The sequence below is a fragment of the Tursiops truncatus genome, chromosome 4, assembly GCF_011762595.2.
Source record: "Tursiops truncatus isolate mTurTru1 chromosome 4, mTurTru1.mat.Y, whole genome shotgun sequence".
Taxonomy (NCBI): domain Eukaryota; kingdom Metazoa; phylum Chordata; class Mammalia; order Artiodactyla; family Delphinidae; genus Tursiops; species Tursiops truncatus.
The window spans coordinates 63,827,864-63,850,333 of NC_047037.1; the positions used below are offsets into that span (position 1 = coordinate 63,827,864).

Consider the following 22,470-nt stretch of genomic DNA (forward strand, 5'->3'; position numbering starts at 1 on the left):
TGACAGAACAGAATCTGTCTTCTTCCTTAAAAGATCTGCTTCTCCAGGTCCCTCCTTCATCCCATACGGCTGCTTCCAGCTCCTGAGAGAGAATAACTGAGCAGCTCAAATAGGTATTTGTATCACCATGTGTGTGTGTGTGTGTGTGTATGTGTGTGGATATATGTGTGTGGATGTGTGTGTGTATATGTGTGTGTGTGTGTGTGTGTGTGTGTGTGTGTGTGTAAAGGGTGGAGGGGGACAAAGTCTGATCTCTCTGTCTCCCTTGCCAGATGGCTATAGTTTTCTGCTCGTGTTCAGGACACTGGCAAAGGACACCAATTAAACAGGATGATCAACTAAGAGGGCCATTCTAACATCTACACTAGGCAAGAAAATAGAACCAAATCCCAAAGCTTGTCTGTCTGCAAACAACTACAGGCTTTCCTGTGAACAGAGCGGCTGGCCCGGTATGTGAGGGGAGCAGTCAGTCCTGCAGTTGGTTAGTTGTTCTTCGTCACTTAAAAGCAAGGCTTGTGCTGTTTACCAACTCAGAGCATTCAGAGGCCTGATACAGCCCGGGGAGGACCCACTACAGACAGAAAGCCCCGCATCCCATGGCTGTAGGGAGATCTGGGCCTGTAAAGGTGGCTAGACCTGGAGTTTGTGGAGAAAAGCAGCATCAGATATAAGCCAAGCTGAATAAGAAGAAAATTCCTTTCTTCACAACAATGACCACCAGTCCTGAATAGGGAGAGAGACATCTGGGTGTAAAAAGTAGATTTTACTGAGAACCTTTTCTGTGTTAGGCACATGGCTAGGTGCAAACATCATCTCAATTACTCCCACAAACCTGTGAGGATCATACTATTATACTCATTTTACAAATAAGAAAACTGAAGCATAGAGAGGTACACAATCTGCCTGGATCATCCAGCCCTTTATTACTCCTTACTGCTACCACGGCAAACGCAAACAGTTAACATTTACTGAGCACTGTGTGTCAGGTACTGCTCTAGTAATGTATTGATTGCTTTCGATCATCTTTACATTTTGTGTATCTGGGTAGTAATATTATCCCCATTTTCCCGATGAGGAAACTGCCCAGAGAGTTTAAGTAAGTTACCCAAGATCACACAGCTAGAAAGTGATAGGGGAAGAATTTGAGTTCTTACCCACAATATTGTACTGCTTCTCACTAGAATATTATAGTACATATGGCATTTCAAATACACACCACATTCACAAAGAAACTCAATTTGGGGCATTTTGAAAAGAGCAATTAGACTCAGCATCAGAGTTGGCTATAATCTTCCCTTTCTATCCAAGCTGGCTGTGCACTTTGGCCCCAATTGTTAACATCTCTGATCCTGTTTTCTCATCTGGAAAATGGGGGTTGCTTTGAGACTTAAAGGAAATTATCCTTGCCATTTTTTTAGCTGTTCAGTGTACCCAAGAGAGGGCTCCCACCCATTCTAACCAAGGTGGCAAACACATGCATTCTCCACCCTCTGATAACACTGCTTTAGCACATTTGGGGGAACAATGCCTTGCATCTTGCTGAAATTCTCCTGGCTCCATTTTCTCTCCAGTTTCTCTATTTTATCACTTTTAAAGGTCAGCTCTGCTAATCTGGGCATTATTAAGAGACTGTGTTTGATAATGTGAGTGCAAGTATATGAGATGAGAGAATATGTGTGAACCTAGGCACCATTCTGGCTAAACAGCCTAAAAATTTCTGTGTTAGGCAGGATAGAAAAAATCCCTTTAAAAGTCCCATTAAGAAGACTCACAGGCTCCTCAAACATCAAATAACTCTCACACAACATTTTAATGATTTAAGTGCAAATGAATCAGAAACACATGGACTACATTTCTCTTGGAATATACAAGGGTTTTAAAACCAAGGGATAAAGAACTTGGCATGAAGCATCCTGCACCATGCAGAGGGCCCTGCCCACTAAAGACATTCCCTCCATCAACACTGCAGCTGAGCTGACCCTCTCCTAATTTAGGGCACATCCAGGGAAATGCAGTCATTTGTTCTGGGCACAGAGGGGAGAGCTTGGGAGGGAAAGCCATCAGCTTCTCCTTGCAAAGTGTCATAGAGTAACTGAGCCTCCTGGAATAATTTCCTGGCCATGTTTCTTTAAGGCTGCCAGTGCTCAATGGGAGGCATTTGAAATACGTTCTGAGCCAAAGTTCTGCCAATATACAGCAGAGCTGATATGTGCTTCCCTGGGAGTTAGCCAAGGCTCAGATGGAATCTGCATGATAATGGGAACTATGTGGCTCGGGACTGATCAGGGTGGGATTCAGAGCTGTTTCCCATCGTGTTGGGCTGCATTGGTGATACCTTCCTGACCTCTTGATAAAAACTTCCTGGGGTGTCATGAATAGATCACGGGGAGTGGGAGGAATGGAAAAGACAGTGGTTTAGGAATAGACTCAACATGAGTAGACTAACTCATGGGACCTTGGGCTAGTCACCTACTTTCTCTGCTGGAGGAGGGGAAGGAGTGACACCAGTTTGCTCCACTATAAAATCAGGGGAGAGGAGTCCATTGAGATCATGGAGTGAGGACTAGGAAATTGCAGTGGAGGTGGGGAGGTGAATTGCTAATGATCTGTAAAGAGAGTCAAGGAGTCCTGAGTGACCTTCTAATCTTGACACTTGTTTTATCTGTGGTCACAATAGCATTACATTACTCAGGATTCAATCATAGGTATTCAGAAAGATAATTTTTAAGAAGGTTCAACTCGTTTTTTAAAATGTTGATGAAAAGGTTAACATGTGAGTATAAGGAACTAACAGTATGTCAATTAGAATCACAGAAGTGTAGAATGACGGATGTGGGCTCAACATCTCGTTTATAGTCAGGGAAAGGGATCAGAAAGCTACTACTAAGAAAGTAAATACTACAGCACTCCTACAACTAGAACTGGGCTTGGTTTACATGTTCTACCAAAGTATTTATTACATGCAACTCCTGAGCCCAGACTTTCTGGAATTCCATGAATGCGCTGGAAAATGTAAAATATTTGGGCAATGAGTTTTTGTTGGCAAAGTGTGAAATCCAGGCTTCCTATAGAGTATATGAGAACTGATAAATAGCCCCAAAGATTACACCTTAGAATTAAATTTTAGGTTATTCAACACATTGGCTGACAGTATGCTGGAAACCCTGGCTTCAGAACCTATCGGATCATCAGAATAATATGGGAAATTAAAACAAAAAAACAAAAAAACCAGTGCCTGAGCTTCATCTCAGAAGATTCAAATTCAATGACTCTCGGGTGGGGCTCCTGAATCTGTAATTTTCAAAGCTCCCATGGACGATTTTGTCATTTTGGGTACTTATAATGGTGCGTCTTGTAATTAATGGCATCTTAGATTTGATGATATAGTCTTAGTGTCTGCCAGATACCTTCATATACATCATTACATGTAATATTTACATGTGTTTAAAGGTGAGGACACTGAAGTTCAGAGAAACTAAGTGTGTCAGCAAGAGGATGATGGACATCTAGAGCCCAGGACTCCTGACCCTAAATCCAGGGCTCTTTCATCTGCAGCTCCTTGATCCTGCCTGTGGACTTTGAGCACCCATGAGCCATGCTGTCATGTGACTGCAAGATTTCAGGGAAGGGATATATAATTTACATTCAAAAAATAAATTATTAAGCTCTCTTATGGGCTAAACTGCACCGCTTCAAAATTCACATATCAAACCCGAGACAGGAACTTTAAAGAGGTCTAAGTTAAGAGGAGGTTATTAGCGTGGGCCCTAATCCAATATGACTGATATCTTTATAAGAGGAGGAGATTAAGATAGAGACAATCAGAGGAAAGACTACGTGAGGAGACAGCAAGAAGGTGGCCGCCTGTGACCCAAGGAGATGAGGCCTCAGAATAACAACCTCGATCTTGAACGTCCTTAAAATACCTGCCAATACCTTGGGCTTGAACTTCTAGTCTCCTAAACTGTCCGAAAATGCACTTCTGCTGTTTAAGCTACCTAGTCTGTGGTACTTTGTTATGGCAGCCCTAGCAAACTAATACAGGCTCTCTTGCAGAAGTTCTCCCAAAGCGTGAGCGCATACCACCACGGTGTCAAGCTGATTTCAAGCACCGCAGGCACAGAATTAACAAATACTGGGTCAGTTAAGGTTCCGTTTGGTAGGTAATAAGAGAAACCTTGACTAAAGCTGAAACAGAGTTTATTTTCCTCACTTAGCAAGAAGTGAGGCAGTAGGTGGGCCTGGGGACATTTTCTTTTTTTCTGTTCTGCCATTCTTAGGAGCTAGGCTATGTGTAAGGAAGAATCCAGGGGTTCTTAAGTACTTGAGACATAGACCGTTTGTTACGAGCTGAATTATACCCCCACCCCAAATTCATATGTTGAAGCCTGAACTCCCACTATCTCAAAATATGACTGTATTTGAAGATAGGAGCTTTAAAAAGGTGATTAAGTTAAAATGGGGCTGTTAGAATGGGCCTAATCTAATTATAAAAAGAGGAGATTAGGATACAGACAACACAGAAAGCAGGGAGACCATGTGGGGATACAGTAGGAAGGTGGCCATCTGCAAGCCCAGGAGAAGGGTCTCAAAAGAAACCACCTAGACTTCTAGCCTCCAGAACTGTGAGAAAATAAATTTCTACTACTTGAGTAATCCAGTCTGTGGTATTTTGTTATGGCAGCCCTAGGAAGCTAACAGAGCATCCACATCTCCCTTACCTTTGCTCACCTAAATCCATTTGATACCAATTATTGTTGCTATTCACTCATATTAGGCCTCCCCTCCCACAGAAGTTCCTCAGATGCTAAGACTACACGGCCCAAGCAGATTCAGCCATAGGACAGGATTAATTAGGCCTTAAGAAGCAAATGGACAGCTGAGGTTAGACCATGTGAAAGGCAGGATTCAGATCAGGGGAGTCAGTGTTATCACTTCTCTAACTCCCTAATGCTGTTTCAGTGACCATGACTTTTCCACCCTCCTTCCAAACTCCCTTGCTCTTCTATCATTCTGGCACACCCTACTCATCTCTATTACTGTCACCTTCCAATCTCTTGGTCCCATCCTCTGTTCCTTTCATTAGGAACTTAGGCATGTGGCACCATGCTTACCTCTCCTTCCCAATTCCTCCTGACATCCTGACACTGGACCCTCATTGCTTGATCTCCTCACTTCAACGATGACTTCTTCCATTTCACTGTAACCATCTACTCTACTTAAAGCCACATCCACCTCTGAAATCTTAAACTTGTAACACCCCATTCTCTGACCACCATCTCTTACCTTTCTAAGTCTTTGACTCCTTCAATAACCCTAGACTTCAACCTCATCAAGACATCCAGTCCTCTGACACCACTCCATTTCCAGTCTATCAGATCCTCTTGGCTTTATATCTTTTCTGAATCCCACAACCAATCACCAGCACTCCTGTGTGGATCCTTCTTTCTCTACCAGTTTCTTGACTCTCTTCTTACTTCAGAGGAATGATTCCTCATCTTTCTGGTGAATCACTGAGAATCTAATGAAAGCTAGATTCTCTGTCTGGAATACCCCCAATAAAGCCACGTAATTTACTCCCTCACTTCTTCAATTCTTTCTAAAAATGTCACCTTTTCAGTGAGGTCTTTCCTGGCCAATCTATTCTATTATTTCTATTTCCACCCAGCTTTGCTCTCCCCATATCCTGTTTTATTTGTCTTAATGGCAGTAATCATCAGCTAAGATGGTATTTATTTTAAGTTTTTATTGGTTTGTTGCTTGCTCCCCACCCCATTAGAATAACACAATCTCCAGGTGGACAAGTATTTTTATATTTTTTGTTTACTGCTCTATTCCCAGTACCAACAATAATGCCTTTGACTTGCACAAAGTAGGACCTTAATAAACATTTGTGGAATGAGCCATCTTCCAAGAAACATTTAAATAGGCACACATTCTTGAATTTTGGCATATAATTTCAGGGACTTGATGGCTCTTCTGAAGCCATGAAGCTCAGAAGCTCAATTTTTTTTTTTTCACCCGTGTCCCCTGCATCGGCAGGTGGACTCTCAACCATTGCGCCACCAGGGAAGCCCCAGAAGCTCAATTTTAACCATTCTTCCTGAATATTTCTCATACATCCCACCACTGCAGTTTTAAATACCGTTACATACTGATCACTAGCAAATCTATTTCTTTAGTCTAAATGTCTTCCCATAGTTCCTCACTCTCAAATCAAATGTCTATTCTCGCCTCCATCTGAAAGTTCCACTGGGCCGAGGTCATTATTTTTCTATTCCTGACTTGCTCATTCTCTCATACCAACGATGTCTATGAACTACCATCAACTCAGAAATTCAAGCCAGATATTTGAGTGTCATCCCTGATTTATATTTTCCTTTTCTCCTCATATGCCATCAATCAATAACTCCTATTGTTTACATATAAGTATCTTTCAAATCCATCATTATGCATAACTTCAATTCCCCACTACCGCTGCATTAGTGACGGGATTCATTAGTTCTCACTGGATTATTTCAACAACTTCTCATTTGTTTCTTTGCCCTTAGTACCAATCTTATAAATATACAAGTCTCATTAATTGTCTCCCTTTGTCAAACCTTTCAGATCACTCCTTTGCTTACAGAATAAAATAAAAATACCTTAGAAGAGCATTTGAACTCCGAAGTTTAATGTTGACATGAGGTGCAGTGAAACTGAAGTAGCCTGCAGTGCTGAGCCAACATGTGGAGGACAGCTGCCCTGGAGAATGGCTTGGACCCACAGCAGACTTTGCATAAGTGAGAAAGAAACTACTGTGCAAAGCCACTGAGCTTTTAGTATTATTTGTTACTGCAGATAATTTAGTCTATTCTGACTGACACAATACTCTTATATGGGATTGCTCTTTCACCTCTATATTCTCTCCTACAACCAGCACACTTACATATACAGACTTTTATGTCTAGAACTGGTACCAAACTAGTTGCATATTCCAGATTTTATCATGATCTCTCATGTCTGTATGTACTGATATACTTGGTTCTCTTGGTCTTTAATGCTATTTTCTTCCTCATTTGTCTGTAGAATTTCCTCTTATCTATCATATGAAATCTTGCTTAAACGTCAGCTTCTCTGGAAAATCTTCCCCAATCACTCAACACGGAAGTAAACACTACCTTTGTTCCTTACACTTAAACTTTAAATTATAGTTTAAATTGCATGTGTCAAATTATACAGCAAATTTTTGTCTACTTGGGTCATCCCTTCATCACAATAATTTGAGGGCCTGAACAATATCCTTTGTACCTTTGGCTCAGTAAATGTTTACTGAATACATAGATGTCTAAATAAATTTTTAAAAAGGCATCAAGACATGGGGCTTCCCTGGTGGCGCAGTGGTTGAGAGTCCGCCTGCCGATGCAGGGGACATGGGTTCGTGCCCCGGTCCGGGAAGATCCCACATGCTGCGGAGCAGCTGGGCCCGTGAGTCATGGCCGCTGAGCCTGCACGTCCGGAGTCTGTGCTCCGCAACGGGAGAGGCCACAGCAGTGAGAGGCCCGTGTACCGAAAAAAAAAGGCATCAAGACAGGTAAACACACAACTAAGTCTATAATTATAAATTGTGATGAATGCCATGTTGAAAGACAGCAGAGTTCTATGAGAGAGGCTAATAGAAGGGCTTAATTTACACAGAGTGGTTAGCAAAGTCATGGTGAAGTGGTATCTAAGCTGAATAGGATGAGTACAAGTTCTCTAGTGAAGAGCTGGTGATTTCACAGTGATGGACTTTGCTACCTGGACTTCCACACATGTGGAAATTCCCCATTTTTATAACCCAGTTCATAGAAATAATAAAGATATAGAAATGAGATTAATAAATGAACAGCTGCACTCAGAATCAAGAAAAGGTATTTCCTGTGGGAAAGTCTGCAAAAGGAGGGTGGTAGATGAGAAGCTATGGCAGTGAGTTTCCCACAGTGGGAACCCATCCTGACCATGTGGGAAGTCTTCACAGTCCCGTTGGAAAGCTGGGGGCTGACAGGGCTGTATGTGAAGTCACTGGGGAAGGAGTGAGAATCACCACCACAGAAAAATTGCCAAACAAGAATCAACAAATATTTTTCAAAGCCTGCGTATGGAAAAGGGGTAATAAACTCAATAAGAAAAGGATTTCATGGAAGGAAATAGAGTTAATAGAACCATAAGAATAGGATTTTAAAATAAGCTGTTTCCATAAAGCTAAAGGAGGGGATATCATCTATGATACAAGAAGAGGAGAAAGATTTGAAACAAGAACAGGTTGAAATGCAAAAAGAAGCAATTGGATAATTAACAAAATTAAAATAACAATTTTACATTTATTAAATATAATTTATTAAATATATTTATTGAAATTAAAAATAAAATGCAATTGTAAGTATAAACAGCTGAATGGTCACAAATGAAGAATTAATTAACGATTTGGAAAATCAAGCTGAGGAATTCTCCCAGATAAAGAGATCAGAAGTATGAAAAAAATAAAGGGGGTATGGATTCAGAAGGTCCTACATATGTCTAATAGAATTTTCATTAAAAATGGAATAAAGAGGGCTTCCCTGGTGGAGCAGTGGTTGAGAGTCTGCCTGCCGATGCAGGAGACACGGGTTCGTGCCCCAGTCCAGGAAGATCCCACATGCCACGGAGTGGCTGGGCCTGTGAGCCATGGCCGCTGGGCCTGCGCGTCTGGAGCCTGTACTCCGCAACAGGAGAGGCCACAACAGCGAGAGGCCCGCGTACCACCAAAAAAAAAAAAAACAAAAAAAGGAATAAAGAGGGGGAACAGGAAGTAATCTTTGAAGAAATATTGGCCTCAGTTTTCTAAGAATTGAAAAAAGACAAGAATTCTCACTGAAAAGATCTACCAAGGCCCAAGTGAGATACTTACATAAAGTTAGATCTAGATTCCTTGCAGCAAAATTTCAGTGTACTAAGGATAAAATTAAAATCTTAAAAATTACCAAAGAGAAAGAATGAAATTAGATTATCATTCAGACATTCTCACCAGCCACCTGGAAACAAAAGGGAAATAGAGAATACCCACATGTACAAAAGGAAAATACTTTTAAACCTATCATTCTATACTAGCTGAAGGATTATGTAAATGAAGCTGAAATAAAGACATTTTCAGACTCTAAAAAGCCTACCATTCACAGGCCCTTTCAGAAAGAGTTACTGGATGATGTTGGAGCTGGTTAGTGTTGCTGAAATTGTAGAGAAATAACCACACTTGTACCATGCATGTGGGAATATAAAGTGGCCTGGCTACTTGAAGTACAATCTGGGGGTATTAATAAAATAAAAATTTGCATATCCTACAAACCAACAATCTTACCTCAAGATATCTGTCCTAGGGAAACATTCATTTGCAAACATGTTTATTGTAGCAAAAGTTGTCAAGGTGAAAAATGGGCATCAGTAAAGTAATGACTAAATATAATATGGACATACTATGAAACACAGAGCACCGGTTAGAAGGGATGAGAAAGATCTTTATGCATCAACCTGGATTTATCTCCAAGATTTACTATTAAGTGAAAAGGGCAGGCTGAAGAATGACACGTGCATTAGGATACCATTTATTTAATGAAAAAGCAATAGGCTCAACCAGCAATACATATTTTGCACATACCATAGATATTTTGCATGTATTTTCCATATATCACTGAAAAAAGCATGGAAGGAAATATACCAAACACAACTAGTTACTTGTATGGAGGATGTGGTGAGAGGCTTTATTCATATTTGTAATAAGCAAAACCTTTAGTGTCTGGTCAGAGCTGTTTAGGCAGGGGATTTTAAGGATAAAAGAGGACTCTGGGAAATGCAAATCAAAACTGCAATGAGATATCATCTCACCCCTGTCAGAATGGCCATCATCAAACAATCTACAAACAATAAATGCTGGAGAGGGTGTGGAGAAAAGGGAACCTTCTTGCACTGTTGGTCAGAATGTAAATTGATACAGCCACTATGGAGAACAGTATGGAGGTTCCTTTAAAAACTAAAAATGGAACTACCATACGACCCAGCAATCCCACTACTGGGCATATACCCTGAGAAGCCATAGTTCAAAAAGAGTCAGGTACCACAATATTCATTGCAGCTCTACTTACAATAGCCAAGACATGGAAGCAACCTAAGTGTCCATCGACAGATGAATGGATAAAGAAGTTGTGGCACATATATACAATGGAATATTACTCAGCCATAAAAAGAAATGAAATTGAGTTATTTGTAGTGAGGTGGATGGACCTAAAGTCTGTCATGCAGAGTGAAGTAAGTCAGAAAGAGGAAAACAAATACCATATGCTAACACATATATATGGAATCTAAAAAAAAAAAAGGTCATGAAGAACCTAGGGGCAGGACAGGAATAAAGACGCAGACCTACTAGAGAATAGACTTGAGGACACAGGGAGGGGGAGGGGTAAGCTGGGACAAAGTGAGAGAGTGGCATGGACATATATACACTACCAAATGTAAAACCGATAGCTAGTGGGAAGCAGCCACACAGCACAGGGAGATCAGCTCGGTGCTTTGTGACCACCTAGAGGGGTGGGATAGGGAGGGTGGGAGGGAGGGAGATGCAAGAGGGACAAGATATGGGGATATATGTATATGTATAGCTGATTCACTTTGTTATAAAGCAGAAACTAACACACACGCAAAATAAATAAATAAATAAATAAATAAATAAATAAATAAATAAAAATAAGACCGGGGAGAGAAATTTAAAAAAAAAGAGGACTCTGGGTATTGTGAGGAAAATGGATTTGGAGGATAGGAGGCAGGGAGACCAGTTTGGAGGCTGTTGCAGTAGTTAGGACCATTAGGCACAGTAGGCACACAGCCTGGGGCCATGAAAATGTTTTAATTTTAATTCTTTTAAAATCAGAATGAAAACTAAGATAATAATGAATATATAATAAAGAATCCATTTACTTTTATAGCAATGAAGCACTAAAATACAATTTCTATTTATTTATTTATTTTATGAATAAAGCCCAGATTAGGAGAGAGAATGCTTGGATGGATCAGAGTGGTAGCAAGTGAACATGGAGCCAAGAGGATAAAGACAAAATATATTTTGTAAGAAGAAAAGCCTGAACCTGGCCATAAATTGAGAGTGAGGAATTGAGGGAGAGAAAGACAGCAAAGATAACTCCCAGAATTCTGACTTAAGACAGTGTTGGTGCCATTTACTGAGATGGGGAAGAGAGGTGGAAGGTGAGCAGGGGTCAGGGTGTAAGGAGACTTGCATGCCGGACTAGATGTGGAAAATCTACTAGACAGGACAGGGGTTCTCAACTCTGGATGGATGACAGAGTCACATGGGAGCTTGAAAAATTCAAAATTTTGCAACAACTCCCAGACCAGATCCCACCCAGAGTCTTGAAAGGGTTGAGGAACGCTGAATTTTTAGGCCACAGGGAGACAGAAAAGATTTTTAAACAGAGAATGACATGATCAGATAGCGTTTTTAAACAAATTCATATTTGAAAGCAGTATGGGAGCTGGAAACGAGTTGGCAAGAGATTGGAGGATAACCAGGAGCTACAATACCCAATGAACCCAGGCCCCCTGATTCTCAGGCCACTCCCGGGCTCAGAAAAGTTTAACGGAACCAAAGAAGTTTGGAAGAAAGCTGAAAAGACCTCCCAGCCACACCCAGTACAGAGCACAGATTGACTGAAGGCCAGGGACATTTGAAGCACGTGGGCCTTGGGGCCATCAACATTCTCTCTGGCCAAACCACAGTGCTAAGTTAAATGTTCAGTTGTCACAAGACAACAAACCTGAACCACAATTGCTTTTTAAAAGCAGGATTTTAAAACCTGAAATACTTCACAAAAAAAGCATGTCAGGAAAGCTGGCTATCTTTGGGACAATTGTTTTAAAATGTGGGCCTCAAACTATTTTCAGCCCCCCGACGAAGGGGTTGAAGAGGGAAGGGGAACAGAGCTCTATGGACCTTCTGTCTTTACCCATATCTGACTGTGAATAAGGGTGACTCTTCTGGAGACATGGCCAGCAGACCCTGATAGTTGAGCAGGAGATCATGATACTCAACGCTTACCCTCATCAGGACAGTGAGGGTTTTTGAGTGAGCTATGGCAACTCTTTGGGCCTGAGTTATTTTGTTTTGTTTTCCCCATAAGATGGGAGAAATGATAGCACTTTTTTTTACATATTGTTTCAAGGACACAGTTGTTCTTAAAGCCTTTTGAATGAGTAACACCTTTGAGAATCTAATGAAAGTTGATCTTCTCTGGAGTAAAGTATAAAATATACATGTATCTGGGTATTTATAGGACTGGTAATTAATCCTTGGTAATGTTATAAATCACCTGCAAAGCTCCTGGCCCTTTGTGGAGACTCAACTGATAGTAATTATTATTAATATAATTAGACAGTAAGTGTAGGAGGATCATGAAATGTATATGTAGAAAGTGGCCTTCAGGATGGGACTAAAAAGATGAGCAGGATTTCAATAGGCTGAAGGAAGAACAAGAGCTACAGTAATGGCAAAAAGTGAAGTGAGAATCAGTGATGGAGGGATTATGCCGAATGAGTAATAATACTGACCATTTGCTGAGCCCTAGCTATGTGCCAGACGTTACATGCATGATCTCAGTCAGTCTTCACAAGTGAGGTACTGTTAGCCCCACTTTAGAGATAAGGAAACTGAGAATTAGGGGTATCAAGAGGGAGGCAAGAGTAGAGGCAGGATCTTACCTTAGAAGTCTCTATTTCTGTTCTTTATGCAATTCTCTTTAATTTTGTGTATGTTCGAAAATTTCCATAATAATACATTTAAAAAGTCTCCCTCTCCCTACAATTTTTATACCACAGGATGGCTTAATGGGAAGCCATTAATGGGAAGTAATTTCTTCTAATTATTCAGTTATCTATATATGAGTCCATTATATATACAAGTCCATTATCAGATGCATGATTTGCAAATATTTTCCCCTAGTCCATGGTTTGTCTTTTCATTATCTTAATGTTTTTGCATAGGAAAAGTTTTTAATTTTGATGAAGTACAATTTATCAATGTTTTCTTCTATTTATCATGCTTTTGGTATTGTATCAAAGAAATCTTTTCTTAACCCAAGTGTCCACCATAATAAAATACCATATTCTGGGGGGTTTAAACAACAGACATTTATTTTTCACAGTTTGCAGGCTGGGAAGTCCAAGAGCAAGGAGCCAGCAAATTTGGTTTCTGGTGAGAGCCCTTTTCCTGGTTTGTAGACTGCCTTTATGTTGTGTCCTCACATGGGAGAAAGAGAGGGCGTCTCTTCTTATAAAGACACAAATCTAATCATTGGTCCCACCCTCATGATCTCATCTAAGCTTAATCACTTCCCAAAGGCTCCACCTCCAAATACTATCACATTGGGGGGTAGGGCTTCAACATATGAATTTTGGGGGATACAAACGTTCAGTCCATAACACCAAGGTCACAATACTTTTTCCTGTATTTTCTTCTAGAATTTTTAGGTTTAGATTTACATTAGGTCTATGATCCTATGATTTACATTCAGGTCTATGATCCATATGGAGCTGATTTTCACATATGGCACAAGATATGAATTGAAGTTCATTTTTTTACATATAGATATCCAATTGTTCCAGCATCACTTGTTAAAAGGACTATCCTTTCCCCACTGATTTGCCTTTACATCTTTCTCAGTTGTCCTTATAAGTGTGGATTTATATCTGTTTTCTCAATCTGTTCCATTCATCTATTTGTCGATCTTTATGCCAATACTGCATTCTTAATTACAGTAGCTTTAGAAAAATTTTGAAATATGTAGTGTTAGTTCTCTAACATTGTTCTTTTTCAAAGTTGTTTTAGTAAGAGTTTGTCAATTTCTACCAGAAAGCCTGCTATGATTCTGATTGGGATTATGTTGAATCTATACATCAGTTTGGAGGAGAATTGACATCTTAAGAATATTGAGTGTTCATATTAAATGAACACAGTATATCTCTTCATTTATGTGTCTTTAAAAATTTCTCTCAGTAATGATTTGTTGTTTTCAGCAAATAGTTCTTGTCTACCTATTGTCATATTTATCTCTAAGTCTTTCATAAATTTTGATTTCATTGTATCTGACATTTTTATTATGATTTCTGATTGCTGAGTGCTAATATATAGAAATACAATTGATTTTGTAAATTGGTTTTGTCTCCTGCAACCTTGCTGAATTCATATTTTAGTTTTAATAGCTTGTTTTAAGATCTCATCAGATTTTCTGCATAGATGATCATATCATCAAAAGAATAAAGACAGTTTTACTTCTTCCTTTCTTTTCTTTTCCTTATTTTGTTGCACTGACTAGAACCAAAAGTACAATATGGCATAGAAGTGGAGAGTGTGAACATAAATGTTTTATTCTTGATCTTATGGAGAAAGCATTCAGTCTTTCAACATTTAGTTGTTAACTGTAGGTTTTTTGTAGTTGTTCTTTATCAGACTGAGGAAGTTCCACTCTATTCCTAGTTTGCTGAGAATTTGTACCAGGAATAGCTGTTGGATTTTATCAATTGTTTTTTCTGCCTTTATTTGTTAATTTTTTTGGCCACGAGGCATGGCTTGTGGGATCTTAGTTGCTGACCAGGGATAGAGCCCCAGGCCCGGGAAATGGAAGCATGGAGTCCTAACCACTGGACGTCCAGGGAATTCCCTTTTCTGCCTTTATTGACATGATCATATGATTTTTCATTTTTCATTTGTTAATATTTAAAATATAAATGTTAAAATTTTACCACATTAAAAATATGGTAAATTACATTGGTTTATTTTCTTGACTTTTCCAGAAAGTTAATCTTGCATTAACTCCACTTGGTCATGATATATTATCCTTTCTGTACATTGTTGAATTTAATTTGATAAAATTTTGTTAATAATTATTTTATATATGGTTTTGAAGGACACTGGTATGAAGTTTTCTTATAACATTTTTATCTGATTTTGGTATCAGGAAAACACTGGCCTCATAGAATGAGCTGAGAAGTATTTCCTTCTCTTCAATTTTCTAGAAGAGTTTATGTAGAATTGGTATCATTTCTTTCTTGTTTCTTAATACAGTGAAGTTATGTAGGCCTGAGTTCCCCCCCCCCCCCGCCGTGGGAAGATTTTTAACTACAAATACAATTTCTTTAATAGATAAAAGGCTATACAAGTTATCTGTTTCATCTTGAGTAAACTTTTGTGTTTTTCAAGGAATTTGTCCATTTTATCTATGTTGTCAACTTTATGGATATAACATTGTTCATCGTAGTATTCCTTTATTGTACTTTTAGTATTTATAAAATCTTTAGTAATGTCACTTCCTTTATTCCAGAATTTGGTATTTGTGTCTTCTCTCTTTTTGTGCTGACCAGTTTATATAGAAGTTTGTCAACTTTATTACCTCCTCAAAGAGGCTGCTCTTGATTTCACTGATTTTTTTCCAACATATCTGTGTTGGGTATTTTGTGGATTTATTCCCAAATCTTTAGTATTTCCTTTCTTCTGTTTACTTTGAGTTTAATTTTGGTTTGATCTTTAGTGCTATAAATTTCCCCATAAGTTCTGCTTCAGCAGCATCCCACACATAGCTATATGCTGTGTTTTTTGTTTGTTTGTTTTTTTGCAGTACACAGGCCTCTCACTGTTGTGGCCTCTCCTGTTGCGGAGCACAGGCTCCGGACACGCAGGCTCAGCAGCCATGGCTCACGGGCCCAGCCGCTCTGTGGCATGTGGGATCTTCCCAGACCGGGGCACGAACCCGTGTCCCCTGCATTGGCAGGCGGACTCTCAACCACTGCGCCACCAGGGAAGCCCATATATGCTGTGTTTTTGTTTTTACTCATTTAACTTTTTATTTTTTGACTTCTGGTTATTTAAAAATGTGCTATTTGGTTTCCAAATATTTGGTAATTTTCCAGAAATTATTGTTATTGATTTCAAATTTAATTCCATTTTGGTCAGAGAACCTACTTTGTATGACTTGAATCATTTTAAATTTACTGAGCTTTGTTATAAAGCAGAAACTAACACACCATTGTAAAGCAATTATACCCCAATAAAGATGTTAAAAAAAATTTACTGAGATTGGTTTTAGCCCTGAAATATGATCTATCTTGGTAAATATTTCACATGCACTTAAAAGGCATGTATATTCTGCTGTGGTTGGAAGGAGTTGTCTTTAAATGACAGGTTGGCTGATCATGTTATTTAAGTGGTCAGTATAGTTACTGATTTTCTTTCTGCCTGTTCTATCAACTATTTAGGGAGGAATGTTAAAATCTCTAACCATATTGTCAATTTTTCTACTTCTCATTGCAGTTCAGTCAGGTTTTGTTTTATATATTTTGGAGTTCTGTAATTAGATGTGTAAACTTAAGATTGTTATATCCTCTTTGTGAATTAATTCTTTTGTTTACCATTATGATCTTCTTTATCCCTGGTAATATTCTTTGTTCTGAAATCTACTTGTCTGACATTAATATAGCCACTCCAACTTTCCTTTAATTAATGTTAGCATGGTATATCTTTTCCTACCTTTTTCCTTTTAATCTATTTCTATCTTTATATTTAAAATGCATTTCTTGTATGAAGCATATAGTTGAGTCTTGCTTCTTTATTAATCTGAAAACCTCTGCCTTTCAATTTTGTCCAATTTAGACCATTTACATTTAATGTGATTATTATTTGGCTGAGTTTGAGTTTATCACACAGCTCTTTGTATCCTATTTGTCCCATCTGTTCTTTGTTTTCCTTGGGTTTTTTTCCCTTTCAGATTAATTTAGACTAGAATTAGTATATTTGTTTTTATTTCATTTTATCTACTTTGTTGGCTTATTAGCTATAATTCTTTGTTTTGTTATTTTACTGTTGCTTGGGGTTTTAACTTATTACAGTCTACTTTCGAATGACATTATACAACTTAATGTGTATTATAAGAACCTTAAATAATGTACTTCCACTTTCCCCTTCATGTCACTATATGATTGCTGTCATTAATTTTTGTTATACACGTGTCTTGAGCCCCTTGGTACATTGGTATTATTTTATTTAAACAGATAATTATCTGTAAAATAGATATAAATAATTTTTAAAATCTTCTGTATTTACCCAGGTAGTTGCCATTTCTGGTGCTCTCATTTCTTTGTGTATATTCATATTTCCATTTGGTATTATTTTCCTTCTGCCTGAAGGAGTTCCTTTAATATTTCTTTTAGTGTGGGTCTGCTGGTATGAATTCTTTAAAACTACATATCTGGAAAAGTCTTCACCTTGCCTTTGTTTTAAAAAAATATTCTCATGGAAGCAGAAGGGTCTATATTATTTTGAGTGTGACGAAAGGCATAATTAAGATGACAGTTCACATATATCAAGCACTTAGTTTATGCCAGCAACCTTCTGAGTTAAGCATTATTATTATTTGCATTATACAGACCTGGAGGCTGAGGATCAGAAAAATTTAAGTTTTCCAATGTCATACACCCAACAAGTGACAAATGACATTCACATTTCTCTAGAGTCTCTAATGTTAACCACAACATTCTGCTGTCTATCAAGAAAATAGAGGACATATAAGTACACACTCCAGGAAATGCCTCGTACTTATATTTCTGAGAAAAAAAATTAAGTCACTTGAAAGTCATTCCAGACTCTTTCTGGGACAATGGTCTTAACTGGAAACTCCTGGAGCCCTGTGAAACCATACAACTCCTCAGAGACCTGCTTATAGAGAATATAATCAGCAAAGCTCCACAACACAGCTGGTTGGTCAAGGCCACCCAAAGTCATTCCCAGAGCCTGAGAAATGGCTCTATAAAATTAGCAGCTGGGGGTTGGGGTGGGTGTTGGTTCTAAGGGAGCATTTCCCAGTGGATGGCTATACACACTCATATGAAAAGAGGGCTGCATTGATAGTGCTGGGTAGGGTGTCATGCTCTTTTCTCAAATGTTCTGTGGAAGTAGCATGGACAAAACAAAGAGCACTGGGTCTGCACCCATGCTACCTGGATGGATGGATTTAGCATTAAGAACTTGAGCGTCCTATGTTACTTGCCTGGTCCCGTTTCCTCATCCGTAACAAGAGGACATGAGTGGTCATTCAGCCTACCATTTGGTGCTGTAAAAATGAGAAGGATTATTATTTTTGTTCTTATTTTTATGAATGTTTCAGGATTCTGCACAGGGATACAATGAAAACGTGTTACATCACACACTGAAAAATGAAATATACCAAAAAAGCTGCACCAAGTTAGAATTTGGAACAGAAATTATTTATAAAATAGGCAATGCTACTGGGCATGTTTTGGTCTTCAATTAAATTCTTTTTAAACTCTGGCTCCACAGTGTAATGGTTTTGGAATTAGTAATAATAAAACATTAGTTACACTGGTGAGTAATGGTTTTATTTAAACAGGATGAAATGTTAACCCAGTGGTGCCCAGAACCAAATGTAAGACCTCTAAGTGGCTATCCCGTGAATGTCAGAGGCCAGGGTCATTGCTATTAACCTTTCGGTGGGGGGCTGAGATACACACAGCCCAGCTACCTGCATTTCACCTCATCATTTCACCTCGATGTTTTATCTGTGCCTCAAAATTCTTTTGGGAGCACTCAATATTGACTTTTTTTTTTTTTTTACTGGCAGAGACACTGGGGCTCAGAAAGATTGACTTGGTCAAAGTCTCACCGCCTGTAGGGGGTGCAGAGCCGAAGAGGTCATGACAGTGCAGAGAGCACAGTTTGACTGTGACATGACAGGCGTCGGCTGGGGTGGGTACCTGCATAACTGAGGAACAGTTACTATGTGAGAACGGGGATAATACCTACTTCGTGGAGACTAAAATGTGCTTACTCAGGCCCTGGCACTTACTTAAATATTTAATAAAAGTTGGCTATTCTTCTCCTTCTTCATCTCCCACCTAACTTTCCACTAGAGCACACAGGCGTCTTGACAAATACAGCCACAGGCAAGCTTCTACTTACGCAGTCCCCCAACCACCAGGAACACACCCCCAACAAACCTGTCTGAAATGGACTCCATTCCACTCCCCTTCCAGCTTGTGAGTCCTGGGCTTTGGAGATGTTCCCGCACTGCTCCCTTTCCCTCCCTTTGCCCTGGCAGTCAACACTTCAGCTTGGGCCTGTCCTCACCTGGCTCTGGAGACTTCTCAGGGGTGGGAGGGAGGGGTGCAGGGGTGGGGGCAGTGCTTCATTTCAGGTGGGAAGGGAGAAAAAAGAAGAAAAGCTGGAGAAAAGCTGCCCCCCACCCCTCTCCTGGGGGTGGGGGGCAGCCCCTGCCCTGATCTCCTATCAGACCCCGTCCCATCTGTCAGGCCTGCATCTCCTTCTCCTCCTTGGCTTCAGGCCCTAGGGCCAAGCTCCCTGGCAAGTCTGCCTTTCCTCTGGAACATGGGGCCTCTAGCTCTCCTCTGGGTCTGCAGGGAACCCCTGCTAGCAGCAGTATCACCTGAGAACTTGCTGGAGACCCACATTCTCTGAAGTCTGGCACCAGGCCTACTGAACGGGAACTCCAGGGGCAGGCCCCAGCAATCTGCGTTTTAAGAAGCTCCCCAGGTAATTCTGATGTACCCAAAGTGTGAAAACCACTGTTCTAGGGAAACAACGCAACAGGAAGCTGGGGACCTGAGTATTCAGCTCTGCTTCTTGACAAGCACAGTGAGAGCCCCCCAAGTTGTGCTTAAAGGCTATGTGTTAGTTCCAGGCACAGATGGGGGGCAGGGGGAGGGGGATGAGGGGGGGAGGGGGAGGGGGAGGGGGTGGGTACAGGGAGATGGCTGGACAGAGGAATGCAGACGGAGTGGGGAGTGGGAGATGGACAGGGAGGGGTTTGTGGAGGTGGATGGGGGAAGGGGGAGGAGCTCAGAGACTGAGCTCTGTTCTGTGGGAAAGGAAGGCGCAAGGGGTGGAAATCCTACACTTATTGAGTACTTCCTACTAAGCAGGTACCTGGCATCCACTGTTTCCTTTCACTTTTAATTTAAATTTTTTTTAAAAAAGTAAATGTTATTTATCCCTGCATTACGGATGGAGACTCTGAGAGGTTGGGCTGGGAAAGGGTAAAGAGAATAGGGTGAGAGTGATACCAATACAGGACCATAAATGTACGACCATAGATAGGATAGGATATTATCGTCTTGTGGAACACCTGCACTGTACAGATGGGGAAACTGAGGGCCAGGGAGGAGAAAGGACTTGCCCAGGATCACACAGAAAGTCAGTGTCTACTAATTCCTAACCCCGTGCTCTGTCCCCAACCCTTTAAAATGCAAGAAAATCAAAAGCATTTTCTCGCATTTTAAAGCTTGTTTTCAAACTGTTTATTTTGAATTAATTTCAGATTTACAGAAAAGTTGGAAGAAAGTATAGATATCCTTAAGTCCCTCACTGCTTTTCCCCTAAAGGTAACATCTTACATATGTGTAGTATAGTAATCAAAAAGTTTTGGGGGAGTTAATTACACTTTTTACTTTGAAGTAATTGTATATTTACATTCAGTTATAGGAAATAATACAGACCATCCTGTGCATCCTTTATGGAGTTTCCCCCAATGGAAACATTTTGTCCAGAACTTTTATGCTTGTATGTTTTTGTTTTACCCTTCAGATTCATCCTCCTCACTCAGAAGAAAGTTCTCAGATCTCTTCTGAAGAGACAGAAAAGACAGGATATAAAAATAAAAATGGAAAGGGTTTTCTCAGCAGGAAGGATGGGCATCTGCTTTTCCTGGACCCACTATTTCTTCTCCAGGGACCGCCCAGGCCTTCCAACAAAAACCTCTGGGTCTAAGCTTCTGCAGGTGCCATCCAAAGATACCTGCGCCGGCAGCAGGGGAGCATTGGCAGTGTTCCAAGAACTTAAAACCTCGTGAGACCTTGCGCTTGGGAGGAATCTTGGAAATCAGCCACCCAATTCTTCATTTGATGCTTGAGTCTCTATCAGCCTCTGCTGGGAACTCACCCCTATTCAAAAGCTTTGATAACTTGGAGTGCTAGAAAGTCCTTTCACTGGACTTGAGAGCAGGACTGTGATTTCTTGTTTGCTGTGATATTCCTACTTCCCCCCACCCGCCCCCCACAACAGTGCTCAATAAATACTAGTTGAATGGATGGATGAACGAATGAGCTAGTGAGCAGATCTTCTGCCCAGTTTGTGTGGTTGCTGTGAAGGAGGGCGTCAGGGTCTGCCTGGGATGCTGTCAGCGTGACTCAGCACAGCCTGTGCCTTGCTGAGGGCAGATGCCCTTGGAACTTGAGGTGGATAGGAGAGTTCCCAGCTAAGAGGTCCCTGGGGTGGGGAGACGAGTCTTTCCAGTGTTCCGAGTGCCAGGGCCGGGTAGCAGCTTTACTCCATGGCCATGACTTATTACATTCCCGGGTAAATCGAAATACAATCCGTATGTTCTGGGGTTATTTACACGATTCTCATCAAGATGCCGCCGTTGCGTAAGAGCCATTTGACATCGATGGCACGGCTTTCTTTCTTCCATTCTGAGAAGAGTCCCTGAAGAAAAGCCAATTCCACTGTCCCCGGAAAGGGAGGGGCAGGAGCACAGGGAACAGTCATCTGGGGCAGCCCTGCTGGCAACGCAGTGCCTGGGGAGACTGTTTTCAGTGAGTCTCATAGGGGAGGCTGAGGAAAGAGCGAGACTCCTGCCAAGCTGCATGCCCACGAGGGCTCTGCCAGCTGCTGCCAGCACGACTTCAGTGGAGGGCGGGGTGGAAATGGCTTAAGGAGTTGCCAAAGAACAGGGAGGAAGAGCTGGTGCATCGGGAAGATGGGGGCTTCCAGGAAGGACACCTGGGTTGCATTCTGGTGTAACTTTGGGTAAATTACTTCCTTCCCACCGCCCCTGGGCCTCAGTTTCCCCTTCTGTGAAGTGTGAGGCTGCACTCATGCTGCACCATCCTTATGCATCCCGATGGACTATTCTAGGGTCCCTTTTTTATATCTTATTGTGAATATTATCCGGCAATGCCTAGATAAATATTTTTCAAGAAAATATCTTTACCGCAATCCTTAGTAAGAAATACATTTTACACAGTAATCTAGTGTGTGTGTGTGTGTGTGTGTGTGTATATATATGCATGTATGTATGTATGTATATATATATATAAATATATAAAACTGAAACAAAGTTTTCACAAATCAATGCTTTCCCTTCCTACAAGGACAGACATGTAGATTAATGGACCAGCAGAAAGAGTCCAGAAATAAAGCTACGCACTTATGGTCAAGTGATTTCCAACCAAGGTGCCAAGGCAATTCAGTGAGGAAAGAGAGCCTTTTTAGGTGGTGGCACAACTGGATATCCATATGCAAAAATCCACCCAGACATCCATCCGTCCAGACACACATATATACGTGTATATACTTACACCCTTACTTCACGTGATACACAAAAATGAATT

The 22,470-nt window shown here is 40.5% G+C and overlaps 1 long non-coding RNA gene across 2 annotated transcripts; it reads left to right on the forward strand.

The window, feature by feature from the left end:
• Positions 1-5: 5 nt before the first annotated feature.
• On the forward strand, positions 6-21,180 carry LOC117312144 (uncharacterized). 2 transcript variants are annotated; one of them, XR_004526346.2, is made up of 5 exons: positions 6-113; positions 273-449; positions 3,451-7,573; positions 18,687-18,811; positions 20,666-21,180. It is a non-coding gene; the product is annotated as an uncharacterized lncRNA (long non-coding RNA). The 2 variants fall into 2 exon arrangements; XR_012331423.1 differs by lacking the exon at positions 273-449 and having other exon boundaries at positions 8-113.
• The last annotated feature ends 1,290 nt before the right edge of the window (positions 21,181-22,470 follow it).